Genomic DNA, 19,061 nt, shown 5'->3' on the forward strand with positions numbered 1-19,061 from the left:
GAGTAGAAAGATACAGATTCACTGAGTGAGTGCTCATCATTATTACCTTTTACATGCACTTTCTTATTCAATCTTCCAAACACCTCTCTGAGAAACGTGTGAAACTCGTTTTCCTGTTGAGGCACCTGAAGGTGTGTGTATGATGAAAATTGCACAGCTGGACTTGGGGGAGATGTGGGTTCAGTTTCAGTGTTACAGACGTTGCTATGTCTGTAACATTTCTAGGGAGCAGAGCTCATAACTCACTTTTATGAATATGGCAAGGTAAGGGGCCAGTTTTGACTGGCAACCTGTTCTCCTTTCTAGCTTCCAACTAATTTTAGGTGAGTACTGAGAGATGAAATCTGGATTTCTAAATATTAGCAGTTCATTTCACTTAAGTCTGTAAGCAACTATGGTGTCAAGGTGTTTATAGTATCATATTTTAAAGATCTCATATGAGGAACATATTGTCAACATTTCCTATGCTGGAGAGAGGTATTTTAAGATAAAGCAATTGAAAGATAATTGAAGTTGCTATTAAGCATAGAGCGCTATGTCTTTGAAATAATGTTAAAAATAAATACTCAATAACTGAAATATTCATTTGTGAATAAATTGTAATTTATGAGTTTAATAGTTAGACAAGTAATTTTTAAACTCGTTCTAATCTAAGTTCCCAGTAAACAGAGTTTATTGGATTCATGGCATATAAGCAGCTGCTTTCTGCAAACCACTGACTCTGAGGGGAACTATCAAGCCGTTCTAATTTAGAGGTCAGCCACCGCAAGGTGATTTATTAGCTCTGTAATCATACAAATATGGCCAAAGCCCATTCCTTGATACAGATAATGGATACGGCAAACAGGTTCTGCACGCACCATTATAGCTGACCTTTGAAGGAAACCTACTATTCTTGCAGGGTGAGGCTCCTTATTTCTTTTCTGGACTGATGGTGACTTTTACCCCCTAAATCACAGCTATGCTAAATATTGTTTTTATTCTAGTTGCTTAGTGTTGAGTTGTAGGTCTTAGAAAAAACCAGATAAGTCTTGCAAATATTTAAATAACATGAGGAAATGTGATTGAGCCTGCAGAATTTACATGGGCCTTGCCCACACTTGTACTTGATCTGCTCTCACTGGCAGTTATCTCTCTTACTGGTTAGAGAAGCCACAAATTCGTACTGTCTCTCTTCTAGAAGAATTATAGCCCCATTATAAGTAGGGCCTACAAGGCTACTGTATCTTCCTGCATTTGGCCATTGAGATAAGTCTGGTAGCAGAGAACAGATAGAGTCGAGTCAGATTCTCCACTCTAACTTGTCAAAAGGAAATGGTATTTTATTACTGAAAAGACTTGAAATTCAGAAATTCTTACTATTTTTACAGAGTATTTTCTCAGCAGTTGGCTGCACTAAAAGCATCTGCCCATTTGCATCTCCTTTTCTTTTCCCTGAATTTTCTTTACAGTGTCTTCCTTTGTTGGGCAGAGAATTATGGAGAAGTGTTAGAAAAAAGCAGGTTGCAGAGTTAAGAGAAAGAACAGTGACACACCTGTTCCTCTTCCAAATATGTCTGGTACATTGATAAGTCTGCTAAACCGCTGAGGTTGTACATAGAGTTGTGCGCAGAAGGCAATGTGATGTACATATCAGAGGGGGCATTAGCTTAGTTAACAACATGGCATAGAAGGCAACATGAGGCCTGAGTGTAGAGGTAATGGGATTCTTCTTCCCACAGAAGCATTCAGAGTTCGAATCTGCAGAAAGTAAAACAGGAGAGGCCACATGATTTCCACTCTGCTGAGGTTTGCTGTAGGAGTTTAGCAGTTCTGTATGCTGAGGGTTGCTGTCTTTCTAGGACATGGAAGCATGGAACTTGTAATTTGAAGGCAATGTCTGTCTGAAAGAACTTGACATTTTTACTATAAAAGAAACTGGTGAAAGTCAAAAGCAAAAGTCACTTTTGCAGGGAGCAAGTGAGCAGTCCTGTTTGCATGAAAAACCAAGGGAGTAAACATAGCGGTATGTTTTGCTTAGGATTATCTTTGATGGTTTAATGAGTCTTCATGAAATTTCAGGTGCATTCCCAATTCTCAGCTTTGCCCACAAATGCATATTTTAATTACTCTGGAGCATAGAGGGAGATTTTGTTAATCCTTAGCTATAACATGCTTGAGTGATTTGAATACTTCAGTCCCTCGGCCAGTAGCATGCATATTCTATATTGAGGCCACATTAACTATGCAAGGGCCAAATGAGGACCTGGGAGAATGGTTTTCAAAACACGGTCTCAGCATAAGGGATGTATTGTTGTTAAGTCAAAACAGATCCACCAACTCTGAACAAAACCCAAAGCCTCCTGTAACCTCAAACCAAATATTCATGGACGTGTCTCTCTAGATGTAACCGTCACTACAAATAAATTTGGGGGTATATTAAGTTCATTTTAGTAAAAATTTTAAAAAGAGACAAATTTCCTATAAGCAAGTGGTGTCACTTACTGAGATATTTTACCTATGAAGGGTAAGCATTTACATCATGAATCCAATCTTGGGATTCCAATCTCTTGAAATATATTTTGGTGATCATTTTCTTGACCCCATGATGTATTTTTTTTTATTAGTAATTGTATTTATTTCACAGACTGGGGGGGATTGACTGAGCAAACAGGAAGAATGGCAGGCAGAGGGAAATGCAGTCTCTCTCCGAACAAGGAGCCCGATGTGGGACTCAATCCCAGGGCCCTGGGATCATGATATGAGCCGAAGGCAGACACTTAACTGACCAAGCCACCCAGGCGTCACCCCACGGTAATTTTTGCTTGGGTTTGAAAGACTATTCACTTTTTTAGGAGGTAAAGGTAAGAATGGTAAGAACTTAGCACGCTGAGCTTGTTCACAAAGCAATTGTATGCATGTTGTCCTCGACTGGAATTAGCATGGGGACCCACTTTTCAATACCAGAGATGGAACTGGGGCTAACACATATTTGGAGGTCTCCTCTGGACATGACTGTAAAGGTCACTTTATAAACCACAGAAAACTTCCTTACTTATTTATATTAGATCTTTTTCAAAAACAAATTCTATCACTTACCTATTTACCAGATTTTATTTTCAGAAATGTCTGCCTATTTAAAAAAAGACAAAACTGGAAGGAAAAAAGGGACATTGAGGAAAAGCTGAGGAAATGTAAATGAGCTATGGACTATAGTCACTAATGATGTACTGGTTCATAAATTCTAACAAATGTATTTTATTAATATAGCATGTTAATAATGGTGAAACGGGTGCGGGGCATAGGGAAATTCTCTGTACTAACTTTGTAATAAGGCTATAAATATAAAACAATTCTAAAATAATATCTTAAAAATGGACAGACATTGTACATGAGATACTTTGTTTTTCTCCTACCTTTTGTTGACAGAAAAGAAGAGAAAATGAGGAACAAAAGCATAAAGAAACTAATATTTTATGAATATGGATTATGTTCCAGAATCTTATGCCTGTATTATTGCCTAATTTTCACACTAGTGCCATGGCAGTAGTTTTTATTTCAAACTTACAGAATGAAAAAACATGCTCAGAAGGATTAGTTTGGCCAAATACTAATAGCTAATATGTGGTAAACAGCAGAATTTGGACCCATTTTTACCCTGGTCTTAAACTGTCTCTACCACATAATCATAATTCTTACTTAAGCAAGTGTCCTAGGCTTTGAGATTACTTCCCCCCAAAATAGTTTCTACAATAATATTTAATATAAACTACCAAAAGCTGATTACCTTGAAAACTTGAACAGGGTGCCACTGATCTGGATATAAAAGTTCTGTCATATTCTTCAGAATGAATCACATTATAGTTATATTTACTAATTTTCTGATGGAGTCCATAAGGGTGACAGACTATGAATATTTGGAGAAATTGAATTTTTACTTCAGAAACAGTAGGTCTCTTGGACCAAGCTCCTTTCTGAACTTGTCATCAGATCAAAATATCCATTTGATAGAAAGGGTTGAAGTGTGAAAATTGGGTTGGCTCTAGGAAATGACGGGGAGAGAGGACATAAACGCCTCAGTGTTAATGGAAGATCCAGGACCTGTGCCAACAGAGTGGCTTACCCAGTTGCTGAAGTCACCATGGAGAAATAGAAGGCCCTGTTGATGAGCCCAGGGAGTGAATGTTTGGCTCTGGTTTTTGCATCTATTGGGACGGCTGTAATAAATGACCCAGATTCCTCCATTCCATAGAAACAGTCTCCCAGTTGCTGGGAATGTTGACTGCTGGCAATTCACAAGTGGGGTACTGCCCCAGGAATTGCCTTCTGATGGAGCAGCTGCCTTTCTCAAGTTTTATCTCTTACCTTGGGGCTGCCTGCATCTATTGACTGCTTAGATGTTGAGGTTACAAAGACCTGCCCCCCTTGGCTCATTAGGATACCTCTCTGAAGGACCACCCCGGCTTCAGAGCTCCCTCTAGGATCCGATGAGGCCTCTCCTGGAACTGCCTCACACTCCAACTTTGCTTTTCACTCCGTTCTGCTTCCATCACTCCCTTAGAGGTGTTGACTCAGCAGTGCTCTTCAGTAAACTATCTCCAAACTCCGAGCCATTTTCCTGGGGAGAAAAAAACCTATGAAAATACATCAGTGTATTACTGCTGTCTCTCCTCATGGGTAGAATCCGGTACTTGAACAATTCTGTCCTAAAAGGATAGACGTGATTATTGGCGGGAAGCCTTCTCTATGTTGGTGCTATCTTTAGAGTTTCCCCAGCCTTAGTTAGGTACCTACCTCAGTATGACATTTATATTACCAAGTGGTAATTGAACCGTATTTAAATCATACATCAAATTGGTCAAGCCCTTTAAAGGTCTTGTATTTATCTGGGGTTTGCTCCAAAGTTAATTTGTCATACAACAATAAGTGTTGATAGGGTTATCTTGGCAACATTATTTCTCGTTTTTCAATGCTAACTGATTAAAAAGAAATGGATAAAGAACTGGAAGGAACGAAATCCTGAAGAAAAAAATCCAGAAAAGCAAGGAATCCAGAGAGAAATCATAAAAACAGGTATTTACCCATAGGTAGTTTATTTCTTCTTATTTTTTTCTTTTCTGAAGAGGCATACATACTACAGAATCTTGGTTCAGAAACTATGATGTTTCCATCCAACTGAGAAATGACTACTCAGAACTGGAGGAGGTCTTATATTCCAAATACCAGAACTTTAGGGAGAAGGGAATTGTCATACAATGTTGAGTGCTCACAACAGACATGGTATGTCTGTAGGCTGCTCCATTTCATAGTGCCTTTCTCTTTTCTGATTCTCTACTGCCTGTTTTGTTAGTGCCAACTATGAGGAGTTGGTTCTTGGGCACTTTGGCAGATGGTGGATGGGCCTTGGGCACTTTGGCCGACAGGCCACAGGGGAGTCGTTGCTACAGTCCTCTTCAGCAAAAGACCAGCTCTAGTGAGAACCAGCAAACTACCCAACCAGAAAACCTCTCTTTGGTTTCCAGCATAGGAGCAAAGTCTTCGTGAAGATGTGGACTGCACAGGCTCACAGGACCTTGATTTATATGCTCTCTAGCTGCTCCCTGCCACGGTCAATGCCCTCAGAGTCAATCATATAGATAGATAGATAGATAGATAGATAGATAGATAGATAGATAGATAGATAGATATAGTTCCTCTCTCTGAAGGCCTGTGGTAGGTGTTTTATCTTACCTCCTCCTTCTGAGACTGCTCGTAGGCCTCCTTTACTTAACATCCCAATTTCACCTGCTGTTTTGCTTATTGATCTATATTCTGTTGTGGTTTTCACATTAAGATAACCTTATAACCCAAGTGAAAGGGGATAATGAACTTTGCAACAATGGGATGTATCTGCATAATCAGTTGTTCTGGAAACTTTCACATAGGTTGAGAGGTGAGGTAGATGTAGTTGAAGTTGGGGCCTCCTTTAACCCTGGAGGCATCTTCAATCTTCACACATCCCTCTTATACTAGAACTACCCTCATCATTACTGAAATAATTTAGGAGCTAATAAAGAAAAGCAGATAGTTTGTGCCTCACCTCACACAAAGCCGATTTTCTTACTGCTTACCATCCTTGGGAGCTTTATACTTAGTCCCATAACCACTTCCTGTTGTGTACCCATAACTCTTCTTCATCTTGATCTCTCCATATATATCTCCTAACTTCTTAGAATAAATGTTCACTGAGAAAGGTTTTAGCTTTGTGTATTTTTAAGTCTTAGAATACTGTTGTTGTGTTAATGTGCTTACCATATAAGGACTTTGGGCTAAATATTCTTTATTATACTCCACATTCACTTACACTTCATTGTTATCCCTCTAACCAATTCATACACAAGGGTCTGGGAAGCTAGAAGTGACCCCTCTTAGACTGCTTTTCAGCTCAATGGGTTGGATGCATTTTACTTAGAGCTAGTGAGATGTACATGCATGAGGTTGTGAGGGAGGTAGAGGACATCTTCCTACAGAGATGTCAGCTGAGGTATGGATGGAGGTATCTTCAGCATCCAGGTGGCACAGTCCACTCCTTGGATACTGGCTTGTGAGTGTGGGCATAGAGGTGGTCACAGCAGTAGTCGTATAACCTCTGGATCATAGCTGAGGGGGTGTTGACTTGGAAGCAAAAAAAAAAAAAAAAAAAAAATCCAGTTGGTGGCAGCATCCTGACTTTCACTTCTCCAGCCCTTTGAACAATTTTCAAAACACCTAAGTCCCCCTTAAAATCTTTTCTTACTGAAATCTGAGACTGTCTTCTATTTCTTGTACCGAACCCTAACACAATTGCTCAACATCATTTGCTGATGGGGTAAAAATAACACCAGATTATACAAAAAAAATTTTTTTTTGCATTATAGTTTTGTTTCCTTTTATGCTTCTAATTTTTAATAGACTATGAGGACTTTCAAATGCTAAGGACTCATTCATATTTTTTTAGTCACTTTAAGGGGGACAGAAGGAGCCCTGGATTCTTTGAGTGAAAACAAGTTGATTAGTAATAAAGAATTACAGCAAATAGAGTATTAAAGATAGTAGATATGGGGCGCCTGGGTGGCCCAGTGGCTAAAGCCTCTGTCTTTGGCTCAGGTCATGATCTCAGGGTCCTGGGATAGAGCCCTGCATCGGGTGCTCTGCTCAGCGGGGAGCCTGCTTCCCTTCCTCTCTCTCTCTTTGCCTGCCTCTCTGCCTGCTTGTGATCTCTGTCTGTCGCATAAATAAATAAAAAATCTTAAAAAAAATATAGTAGTATTTTTGGGTAGGTAAACTGTTTCAAGAGAATCTGAAATTACTCAACATCTCAATTTAACAGTGAGTAATTCCTTTCATTGGTCACTAGGTTTATTTAATCCCACTAAATCTCAAATGAGTACTTTTGATTGTGTGATACAAACCCACATTCTAAGGTTGAAAATCGTGAACGATTTAGTTTACTGAATGTAGTTTTAAGGGAATGATGTCTTTTACATGTAGCAGGCTTATCATGGTAAGAGCTCAAAACACTGAAAGATAAGGATTGAGGCCTGAATCATAAATCACTTCACTTTCCCCAGATTTTACTTTTGGTTGTAGAGGGAAGATAAAACCACATCCCAGTTGTCTCAGTTCTAGTCGCTGTGCTAACCACCAGGCTGTCTTTTGCCCTTGGTCTTGGGGTTCTGTGATTAACTGAAACTTTGAATTTGAGCTTTCTGCCATTCTTTGTTATGCACGTCTTCTCTGTGGGTTTGTGAAAGAGAACTGCATCCATTGCCTTGGTAACTTCTGTTCTTGTAAGTATAATGATGACACTAACATGGCATTTCACAAATATCTTTCACAACTTTTAATATTAAGTCTCTCAAAACCTTACAAAGTAAGGCAGGCAGGTATTATCTTTATTTTGCAGACAAGTAGAGAAATATCTGACACAGGCATAAACACTTTTAAATGAAGGATGCAATCAGTTTGGATTAAAAAAGCAAACTACTTCTGTGTTAGTAGGTGTTTTCTTTAGAAATGTTTGCTAGAAGCTTGAACCATTATATGCAAAAAATAAAAGGCAATAGTATTAAAATGTCTAATTCTTGAACCAGTCTGTGGTAGTGGGTGACAGAGTAAATGTATTATTTTGTACAAGAGACTTTGACTGACTGACTTGTGCAGGTTAGTATACTTCGTAAGCAGGAGAAAAGCTAAGAAAGACAGCAGGAGCACTTATCAGTGTTTGCCGATCTAAGCAATCTGGATTCTGATTCCAAGGCAAAGGGATTATTCTGCTCTCTGGTTTCCCCGCCTGTTCCAGTCCACTAGGTGTGACTGATTCAGGGGCAAAAAGATCATGCCTTATTCACTTGCAGATCAAGTTCCTTAAACATTGTAGAGAACACAGTCAATGTCCACTAAGCTATGCTAGAGGTTCTTATCCCAAAGTTACCCTGAATTAATTCATTATCTCTTGAGGTATTGTGCTGAATGCTTAACCTTTAATGCTAATGTGAATCTCCAGCCCTTCATTTGAGATTCTTTGCTAGTATAAAAGCAATCAATTTTTTCTTGGCATGATGGCTCTTTATAAATGCTTGCTATTTATTGCATCTGCTCCCATTATTTTCTCCCCTTACACATTTAATTCACTCTTCTACTTTCCTTTTGTTAGATGCCATTGGTAAATCACAGAATATAGATAGAATATGAGTGGAGCATTTATCCCTCTCTTTTCTAGACACATGTTCTTTAACCAGAACATTTTTCACATCAAATTGAGAGGAATAGATGGAACGCTGAGTCATTTCCCAGGGCTTTGAGAAAATCTGGTGCTGCGGCAAGGGCTCGGCTTTCCCCCCACATCGTACCTGTGTCTGCTTTGGTGTATAACAGCAGAGCTAGGAATCAGGGTACTGACTACAGAGTTTCTGAGGGTCAAGGATATTTAAATCTGGCTCTACCATTTTCCTGTTGGTGTTCTATTTATATGCATTTCCTTCTTTTCAAAGAAAAAACGTGTATTTTTGAGGGGCTCATCCATGATAGAATTCCTTTTTGGAATTTAAGTCATAAGTATTTAAAAACAAACAAAAACAAACTAATGCCACATCCTTCCCAAGTAGGAAGAACTGACTTGGCGGTAAATAGAGCATTTACTTGCTTCTCCCTTTACTGAGAAATTCCCAGAGGAATCTTTCTTCAGAAATAAAAGTTTGAATTGTGCCCACTCCTTGTTACTAACTCAGTAAGAGAAATGGCAATGCTAAAGCAAGCAGATGTTAGCAATGGCATTTGGACGATGAGGGGTTTGCAGATGTTGAGAGTGTAATATTTCAAAATGGGACAGAGTGGAAAAGCAAAATTCAAATTAATAAGGGGGCTGTACATGTGCTTCATTTAACTTCAGACAGATTTTTGACTACTTATGTCGTATGCAAATGTGTACAACAATGCTTGAAATTGGATTTCCATTTTAGTTAATTAGATTAGTGCAAGACCTGCATAATAATCAACAGTTAGTAGCCTTGCTACTGCTGGGGTTCAGAATCTCAAAATCTTCCTGTTTTTGAAGTTTGGGTCTATCTCATGGTATCAGGTCAATTGGTTGATTTTTGGGTGTGGGTATGGTTGGGTTTGCTTAAATTTGTGTGGTCCAACTAAACGACCTCAATTTTCTTTATCTCAAGTACGTAGATCTAAAAATAGAATGTGTTTTTAAAATTCTGAAGAAGTAATTAAGGTTTTTTTTTTTTTTTAATTAAAGACTGCCTGCTCTAACAAAAATAAGTTCAAGTACTCTTTTTTCCAAGTTTTAAAGAAAATGGGTAATGAATCCTCACTGCATGTTTTCTCTCCAACATGAATAATAGGAATTTGAAATCCATTATAATTACAATTAGGGTGTTTTCTCTCTAGGTTTTAGATATCTACAATGTGTGGCCTGCAAAGAGAACAGCTTTACATAATTATAAAAGACAAGGAAGATTGGTTTCAGAAAAGCCAATGGTGGAACAGACGATTACACATAAAATTCTGGGCAAGAAGACAATGACAATACCAAGAGAGGGAGAGCTCAAGAGAGCGATACTAAGAACTCATTCAGAAATCAAGAAAACCCAAATAGCATTTATCCAAGCAGAGAGCAGCTTTACAGTGTTCTATTAAGCAAAGGAAGGCAGATGTTCCATCTTGTCCCTGTTGGGAAGGTTTTCATTTGTAGCTGGGTGATGTTTTTAAATAAGACTTTCCTAAGTACCGCTTTGTAGAAAGAAATCGAATTTCATGACAAGCTGAAGGAGTTTTAGGCCACTGTGGTAGCTCTCAGATGTGCAGTTCAAACTGTGACTTAAAAAGAACATGTAGGAATGGAAAATGTTCAAGACTTAGAGTTAAGGACCCTATGCCTGCCTTTGTCATTAAATAGGCCATCTACTTTTTCAAGCTTCGATTTTTTCATTTACTGAACAAGATTATAATACCACTGCAATTTTGTGAAATTGGTTGGTACACCACCTCACTGGGTCTCCATAGTTTTATCTCCACTTCATGATTTAGGAAATATCTATGGGAACATCTTTTTTTTTTGTTTTGCTTTTGTTTTGTTTTTTGGTAAGCGAATTCTTGATTACCTTTCTATTTCTCACATTCTGTGGGCCTGATACTTGTCTTTATGTTTGGTGAAGTGTTTATGAAGGTTAAATAACACCATACACAGATCAATGCTTTAAAGGATATAAAAGGACCCCTACAAATCAAAGTGGTACTCTTACTGTTAAGACAACATCAGATTTTAAACCAACTCCCCAATTTTTGGTCAAAATGTCTATAAATTGGGGCACCTGGGTGGCTCAGTGGGTTAAGCCTCTGTCTTCTGCTCAGGTCATGGTCTCAGGGTCCTGGGATTGAGCCCCATATCAGGCTCTCTGCTCCGCGGGGAGCCTGCTTCCCCTTCTCTCTCTGCCTGCCTCTCTGCCTAATTGTGATCTCTCTCTCTGTGTCAAATAAATAAATAAAATTTTAAAGAAAAGCCTATAAATCCTACATCTTATTTGGGGTAGAATCCTTGTGAAAAATTTCTTAACCCAAATTATAAGCAAGTAGAATAGAATTTGGACCTGGGTCAGTCTGATCATGGTCCATTATCCTGATGACTATCCGTACTGGTATATGACTAGCATGTTAAAAGTTTGAAGAGTTTATTTGAATGAAAGTAATTCAAATTGGGCAGCAGATAGAAAGAACTCTGAGGAACTGCACAAAATGAAGGACTTTTATAGCCAGAGGGAATGGGAATGAGAAAGTTAGACTATGCAAAAAAGTTGGTTACTGGAAAGTTACCTTCTTTTGGGGAATGGCAGTGGTGTAACAGGCAGATTATCGAAAAGCTGCTGATCAAGAGATTCCGGATTTAAAATTCAGTTTCTGGGAGAGCTGGAATTGTAACTGTCTTGGTTTAGCGACAATAGATTTAGCATAAGTGACTCCATTTTAGGTATCTGGTCTTGTGTTTTTGTTGTTGTTGTTGTTTTTTTTAACAGTTTTCATAATGATGTGAATGCCCAGTATTCAAACAGGTTTATGGGGTTGCTGATATAGGAGTTGGAAACTGCTTTGCCATTTTCCTTTGGGCTCTTTCCATCAGAGTGAAAAGTCCCTCCCTTCTTCCTTGCTTCTCTCATTAGGTCTCTGTAACATCGAGGGAAAAGTGCTCTGAAGCATTTTGCTTTTACCGAGAAGTCTGATAAGTTACAGCTCTTGTGGTTAGGCTATCGATAATAAAGTATGCAATTTCTCTTATTATAGAAGATCTAGGTAACTTGAGTTTTTTGATTTAACAGTGCTGGGAATTTAAATGTATTCTTAAAAATCTGTGAATGGCTGAGATTGCCTTAAGTTTTACAGACTGAATTATTGGTAATGTAGCTCATAAAATCTCAGATAAGAATCTATGAAAAGATAAAGCTTATTAAAGGCTTTAAGTGTTCATACTAGGCTATAAGCATGGTGAAGGTAGAGTGTGTGTGTGTGTGTGTGTGTGTGTGTGTGTATGTGTGTGTTTGTGTATGTTGTATTAATTGGGGAAGTGATAGGAGATATGATACACCAGCAGGCCTTTATTGATTATATCACTGCTGTGTCTCCTTTATGAGTCCGATGAGAGACAGGGTCTTACCTGCTCCATGGAAGCTGACAGGCACAATGAGGTCAACAATGTTTGTTAAGATATTGGGAGTCAGACTGAAGTTTGTATTCGGGATGGGAGAATGTCTTGATGATGCATAACAGGCTGCATGTGGAATGGAAGAAAGTGGAAGGAACCTTGAATGTGTCAAAGTTCCCCAACTGGGTGGCTGGGATACGGGGTGGACAGGAGAGAAACAGGCTTGGCAAGAAAGATGATGTTTGTATTTGGACATACTATTTGTGAGGTGGCTATGAGCTAGCCAGCTGAAGAGGAAAACAGGTTTTCAGAACTATGGATGTGTACCTCAAAAGAGGTATCTGTACTGAGTGTGCAGAATTAAGATTCATTAGCTTGGAGAGGAGGGGGTCACCATGGGAAAAGGTGGACATTGGAAAAGGATGTTGCACTGAGATTTCGCTTATCAGAACTAGTTGTAAACAGAGGGAGGTATAGAGTGAAGAAGAGAAAATGGTGGTAGCAAATAGATTGAGGTATAACATCACCTGGCCAATGTGAACTTAAATTCCCACTCTAGGGTTTTAGCACATTTTGTACTCTTTATCCACAAAATTCTTGCTCCAAGTAAGTTGGTGGGTCATTGCCTTGTCCTTTGCGAAACTTGGTTGAAATGTCACCTCCTCAGTGAAGCCTTCAGTGACTTCCCCATTTAAAATTGCAATCTCCCCCATCCTCAGTATTCCGTCACCCTATACACCATTATTAATTTTTTCTAAAACACATAACCTCATCTGACATGTTTAACAAATTATTTATTGAAATATATTTGTTTAAATAATTGTTACACTATACATTAAACAAATCATTATTTCAAGTTGGTCTTCATCTTCTAGAATTGAAAGCTCCACAATAACAGGAATTTTTTCTTTGTGTCTCTGGAATCACTGAGATTCCCTGGCACATCACAGGGGCTCCAAAAATACTTGTTGAAGGAATAAATAGGCTCAAAGAGACCTAAAGGCACAGAACTCATGTGATTATTACCTTGAAAATGTGGGAGGACCCAGTTTTGATGGGAGAGTAAAAAAGCCTTAACACTAAAATTTGATAGCAGGAAACATGAGACCACATTTTGAGACTAGAAAATGTTTAAAGGAGACAAATAGTAAAGTAATTTGTCTTCCAGAGTCGATAACTTAGAGTATTAATGGGGCTGCTGATAAGTTAGCTGAGAAAATTAAGGATGTGCTCAGTGTTTGTGCAGGTGGAGACTGATGACATGAAAGCTGGTTTGGAAGGTGGTCCATGTGGCTGAGAAACAGGCAGGCTGTGACTTGGTTTAGTTGGGCATAATGATCTCTCTTGTATATACTAAGGTGGTTTTAAGTGGTAGGTCAGGTTTGGGTTCTTCAAGTGCTTTGTTGAAGTCTCTATAACTCAGGGAAATTGAGGATTAGGACAGAGAATTTACCCGAGTTGATAAAATGAAGAGAATGAATATTTTGGATTCTCCAGAATTTGAAATTAAGTAGTTTTTGAGGAAAAACAAGATTTTCATAATGATAAAACTAAAAGTTAAAAATATGACTTAAGGAGACATTGGATATGGAAAAATCAATTTAACTTTTTTATTGCAGAGTTTTAAAGGATAAAAACTGGGGGAAGACCTTACAAGTTCTTCTCTTGGATCCTCAAAAGGGCTAGTTGGCTCATAAGCTTCATAGAAATGCAACTTGACATACTGGGAAGGCATCTGGATTGACAGGACCCTATCCGTAGTGACCATTTCATGGTCATGGGAAAAGGCCAGTTATGTGGTGTTAAGTCCAAGAGACAAATGTTGATTTAATTCTACTCAGATGATAAAATGACCAACATAATCTGTATTTAAAGGCTTATTTTCAGGACCTCTTAGTTTTGGCTCAGAGGATGATCTCAGGGTCATAAGATTAAGCCCCATGTCTGGCTCTGCACTCAGCTTGGAGTCTATTAAACTCTCTCTCTCCCTCTGCCCCTCCTACCCTTGCTTGTGCTTTCTTTCTCTTTCTCTCTCCAAAAGTAATTTTTTTTAAAAATGGATTTTCTAAAACACTAATGACTACATATTGTTCTCACTGAATTCTTTCTCTGAAAGGAAAGTTTGGATAATTGTTTCTCAAGAAGAGTGATATCTATCTAATCTTTCCATGGGCTGATAATTTTCAGTGATGCTTTCATTTCTGGTTCTAGTCAGTAGGCTCAGGTCTGACAGTAAAACTGCCAGGGCGGGTCCTTCCTTCCCTAGAGGTAGTCTTCCACCCCTCTCCCTCCTTTTCTCATCTAGATGCCTGAATGTTCTTCTCATGTTTACTTCTGGTGCCACACTCAGGACTCTTTGGTTGCAAGCAAGAGATAATAGTTCTGGCCAATTTATAATAAAAAAGAAACTCCTGAAAGGTGAAGGCGAACACACAGTATTGGAGAGGAAGTCCAGTCGTCAGGCTTGGAGCAGACAGGAACCATGCATTTCCAGGTAGACTTGGTGGCAGAAATATCTGTAGAATCTGCCCAGGCTGAGCTCTCAAATTAATTTCTCCAGCTATTTTCAGTGTTTGTATTGCATGGCTCATGATTGACATCCTGGAAGAGGGATGTCTGGTTTGTCCAGCTTGGTTAAGGGAAGATAGAACCTCTGATCTGGTGATTCTCCCAGAGAAACCCAAAGGAGGTGAAATAGGTGATAGGCAACGGAAGAGCAGCCAATATCCAAAACCCCTGTGGCTTAAAAGTGGAGCAGACTGCTGTGGCCCTGTGTGCAGCCTGACATTTCATCCATGACATTTAATCATGGACTCTCTAAAGGTCTTGTTTGTGAATCTGTATCCTATAGGTGAATCAAAATAGGACTTAGAGTAAAACAGTTTAGGCAGGAAGTATTAAAGAGTGGTGGGGAGCTACCACTTCCAGGAATTGTAATATTGTAGCTTTGTTGGAATATTTTTATCATGGTCCTTTGCAGTGTGAGATCTGTTTTCAGCTTAATCCATATTCAGGGAAGGAATTCCTACCAGAAGGGATTCGTTGTCAGGTTTTCTTATAATAATGCTGTATAACAAATAGTGCCCCAGATCTCAGTAGCTTGTAGCAATATTTATTTCTCAGTCATTGGTCTGAAGATCCAGTGGCTCTGATGAGCTCTGCTGTGCTTGGTTGGGCTTAGAGGATCAGCTGAGCTTGACTTGTAGGCTGCAGGTAGAATTTAGATCTGGTCTAAAAGTATCCTTATTCTGGGGCCAGTGACTACCCATGGTAGCTTATTCCTAGACATTTTTTTTGGGGGGGGTGTAATTTTAAATGAGATTATTTTCTTAATTTCACTTTCTGCTGCTTTATTATTAGTGTAAAGGAATGCAACAGATTTTTCTACATTGATTTTGTATCCTGTGACTTTACTGAATTCATTTATCAGTTCTAGTAGTTGGTGGAGTCTTTTGGGTTTTCTATATATAGTACCTTGTCATCTGCAAATAGTGAGAGTTTTACTTATTTCTTACCAATTTGGATGCCTTTATTTCTTTATGTTGTCTAACTGCTGTGGCTAGGACTTCAGTACTATGCCAAGTAAAAGTGGTGGGAGTAGACTTCCCTGTCTCGTTCCTGACCTTGCAAAAGCTCTGTTTTTCCCTATTGAGTATGTTGTTAGCTGTGAGTTTTTTATACGATAACTTTATTTTTTTTTAAGATTTTATTTATTTATTTGACACAGAGAGATCACAAGTAGGCAGAGAGGCAGGCAGAGAGAGAGGAGGAAACAGGCTCCCCACTTTGCAGAGAGCCTGTTGAGATCATGAGATCATGACCTGAGCTGAAGGCAGAGGCTTAACCCACTGAGCCACCCAGGCACCCCGAGAACTTTATTATGTTAAGTATATTCTTTCTAGACCTTCTTTGCAGAGGGTTATTTTTTTTTTTTTTTAAATCATGAATCATTGTTGTACTTTGTTAAATGTCTTTTCTGCTTCTATGGAAACGATCATATCGTTTTTACCCTTTCTCTTACTGATGTGATAAGTCACATTGATTTGTGAATATTGAATCACCCTTGTAGCCTGGAAATAAACCCTACTTGAGTGTGGTGTATGATTTTTTAAAATGTATTGTTGGATTGGTTTGTTAATATTTTGTTGAGGATTTTTGCATTCCTGAGAGAGACTGGCCTGTAGTTCTCTTTTTAATTGTATCTTTATGTAGTTTTAATATCCAGGTGATACTGGACTCAAAGAATGAATTTAGGAATTTTCCTTTGCCTTGTATTTTTTGGAATAGTTTAAGAAGAATAGGTACTAAGTCTTCTTTCAGTGTTTGGTAGAATTCACCTGTGAAGATATCTGTTCCTAGACTTCTGTTTGTTGGGCTTCCCCGCTGAGCAAGAAGCTCGATTCCCTGCTGAGCAAGAAGCAAGAACCTCTTGATCCCAGGACCCTGAGATCATGCCCTGAGCTGAAGGTAGATGCTTAACTGACTGAGCCACCCAGGCACCCTGTTGGGAGTTTTTTGATTACTGATTGTTTCCTTGCTAAGAGTTGTGTTTGTTCAAATTTTCTGTTTCTTTCTGCTTTAGTTTTGGTAGGTTATATGTTTCTAGGAATTTATCCATTTCTTCTGAGTTGTCCAATTCATTGTCATATAATTTTTCATAATATTCTGTTAAAATTGTTTGCTTTTCTGTGATGTTGGTCATTATTTCTCCTCTTTCATTTGTGATTTTGTTTATTTGCATTCTCTCTCTTTTTAATGGCTCTTGCTAAAGTTTTATCAGTTTTGTTGATCTTTTCAGAAAAAACAGCTCCTGCTTTCATTGATCTGTTCTTTTGTTGTTGTGGGTTTTGTTTTGTTTGTTGTTTTGTTTTTTAGTTCCTATATCATTTATTTCTGCTCTAATCTTTAGTATTTTCTTCCTTCTGCTGTTTTTGGGTTTTATTTGTGCTTCTTTTCCTAGCTCCTGTAGGTTTCAGGTTAGGTTTTCTGAGATTTTTCTTGCTCCTTGAGTTAAGCCTATACTGCTATAAACTTTACTGTTTTAACAGCTTTCGCTGCATCCCAAAGATTTTGGACCATTGCGCTTCCAGCGCTTCCATTTTGCTTTGTCTCCACTTATTTTTGGACTTCTTTTTCAATTTCTTGGTTGACCCATTCATTGTTTGGTAGCATGTTATTTAACTTTCATGTATTTGTATTTTTTCCAGAGTTTTTCTTGTGGTTAATTTCTAATTTCATAGCGTCATGGTCAGAGAAGATGCATGGCATAACTTCAGTCTTCTTGAATTTATTGAGACTTGTTTTGTGGACTAACATATGATGTACTCTGTGGAATGTTCCATGTGCATTTGAAAAGAATGTGTATTCTGCTATTTTAGGATGGAATGTTCTGAATATGTCTGTTAGATCCATCTAGTCCAATATGCCATTCAAAGCCACTGTTTCTTTGTTGATTTTCTGCTCAGATGATCTATTTGTTGATGTAAATGGAGTGTTAAAGTCTCCTACTATTACCTAATTACTATTGATTACTTCCTTTATGTTTGTTATTAGCTGCTTTATGTCTTTGTAATGCACCCATATTTTGTGCATAAATATTTTCAATTGTTATATCTTCTTCTTTTTTTTTTAAGATTTTATTTATTTATTCGACAGACAGAGATCATAAGTAGGCAGAGAGGCAGGTAGAGAGGAGAAAGCAGGCTCCCTGCCGAGCAGAGAGCCCGATGCGGGGCTCAATTCCAGGACCCTGAGATCATGACCTGAGCAGAAGGCAGAGGCTTTAACCCACTGAGCCACCCAGGTGACCCTCAATTGTTAAATCTCCTTGTTGGACTGTTTTTTTTTTTTTTTCTTTTTAGATTTTATTTATTTATTTGAGAGAGAACATGAGAGAGGGAGAAAGAGCATGAGTAGTGGAAGGGGCAGAGGGAGGAAGGAGAGGGGTAACAGGAGTGGGACAAGCAGACTTCCCACTAAGCAGGGAGCTCAATGTAGGACTCAATCCCTGGACCTTGGGATCATGACCTGAGCCAAAGGCAGAGGCTTAACCCACGGAGCCACCCAGGTACCCCAACCGGATTATTCTCTTAATGATGATCTTGTATCCTTCTTTCTCTCTTATTACAGTTCTTGTTTTAAAATCTATTTTGTCTGATAAAAGTATTGCTACCCTGGCTTTCTTTTCACTCCCATTTGCATAATAAATTGTTTTCTATCCCTTCACTTTCAATCTGTATGTGTCTTTGGGTCTGAACTGAGTCTCTTGGTAGTTGTTTTATGGTGGTTTTTGTAGTTCTTCTCTGTTCCTTTCTTTTGTTCTCTTTTCTTGTGGTGTCATGGTTTTCTTTAGTGATGTACTTGGATTTCTTTCTTCTTATTTTTTAATACATCTAATACCAATTTTGATTTGTGGTTGCCTTTAGGTTTATATATAACATCTTGGGGATGGAACAGTCTGCAATAAGTTGATTGTCACTTAAGTTTGAACCCATTCTAAAAAGCACTGCATTTTTACTCTTTGTACCCTGTGTTTTAGGTATATGATGTCATTCTTTACACTTTTTTTTTTTAATCCCTTGACTGATTTTTACAGATGTACTTAATTTTACTGCTTTTGTGCTTTCTACTGTTCTTACGCATGCTTATAGTCTTTCCACTCAGATTCCCATTTAATATTTCATGTATGGCTGGTTTATTAGTGAATTCCTTTAACTTTTGCTTGTCTGGGAAACTGTTTATCCCATCATGTATTCTTAATGATAGCCTTGCTGGGTAGGGTATTTTTGGTCACAGGTTTTCTTTTTAACTTTTTGAGTATGTCTTGATACTCTGTTCTAGCCTGTAAAATTTCTGCTGAAAAATCAGCTGATAGCCTTATGGGTGTTCCCTTTTATGTAACTATTTTCTTTTTCTTGTT

This window comes from Lontra canadensis, unplaced genomic scaffold (genome assembly GCF_010015895.1).
Source record: "Lontra canadensis isolate GAN:19392208 unplaced genomic scaffold, GSC_riverotter_1.0 scaffold61, whole genome shotgun sequence".
NCBI classification, from domain to species: Eukaryota; Metazoa; Chordata; class Mammalia; order Carnivora; family Mustelidae; genus Lontra; species Lontra canadensis.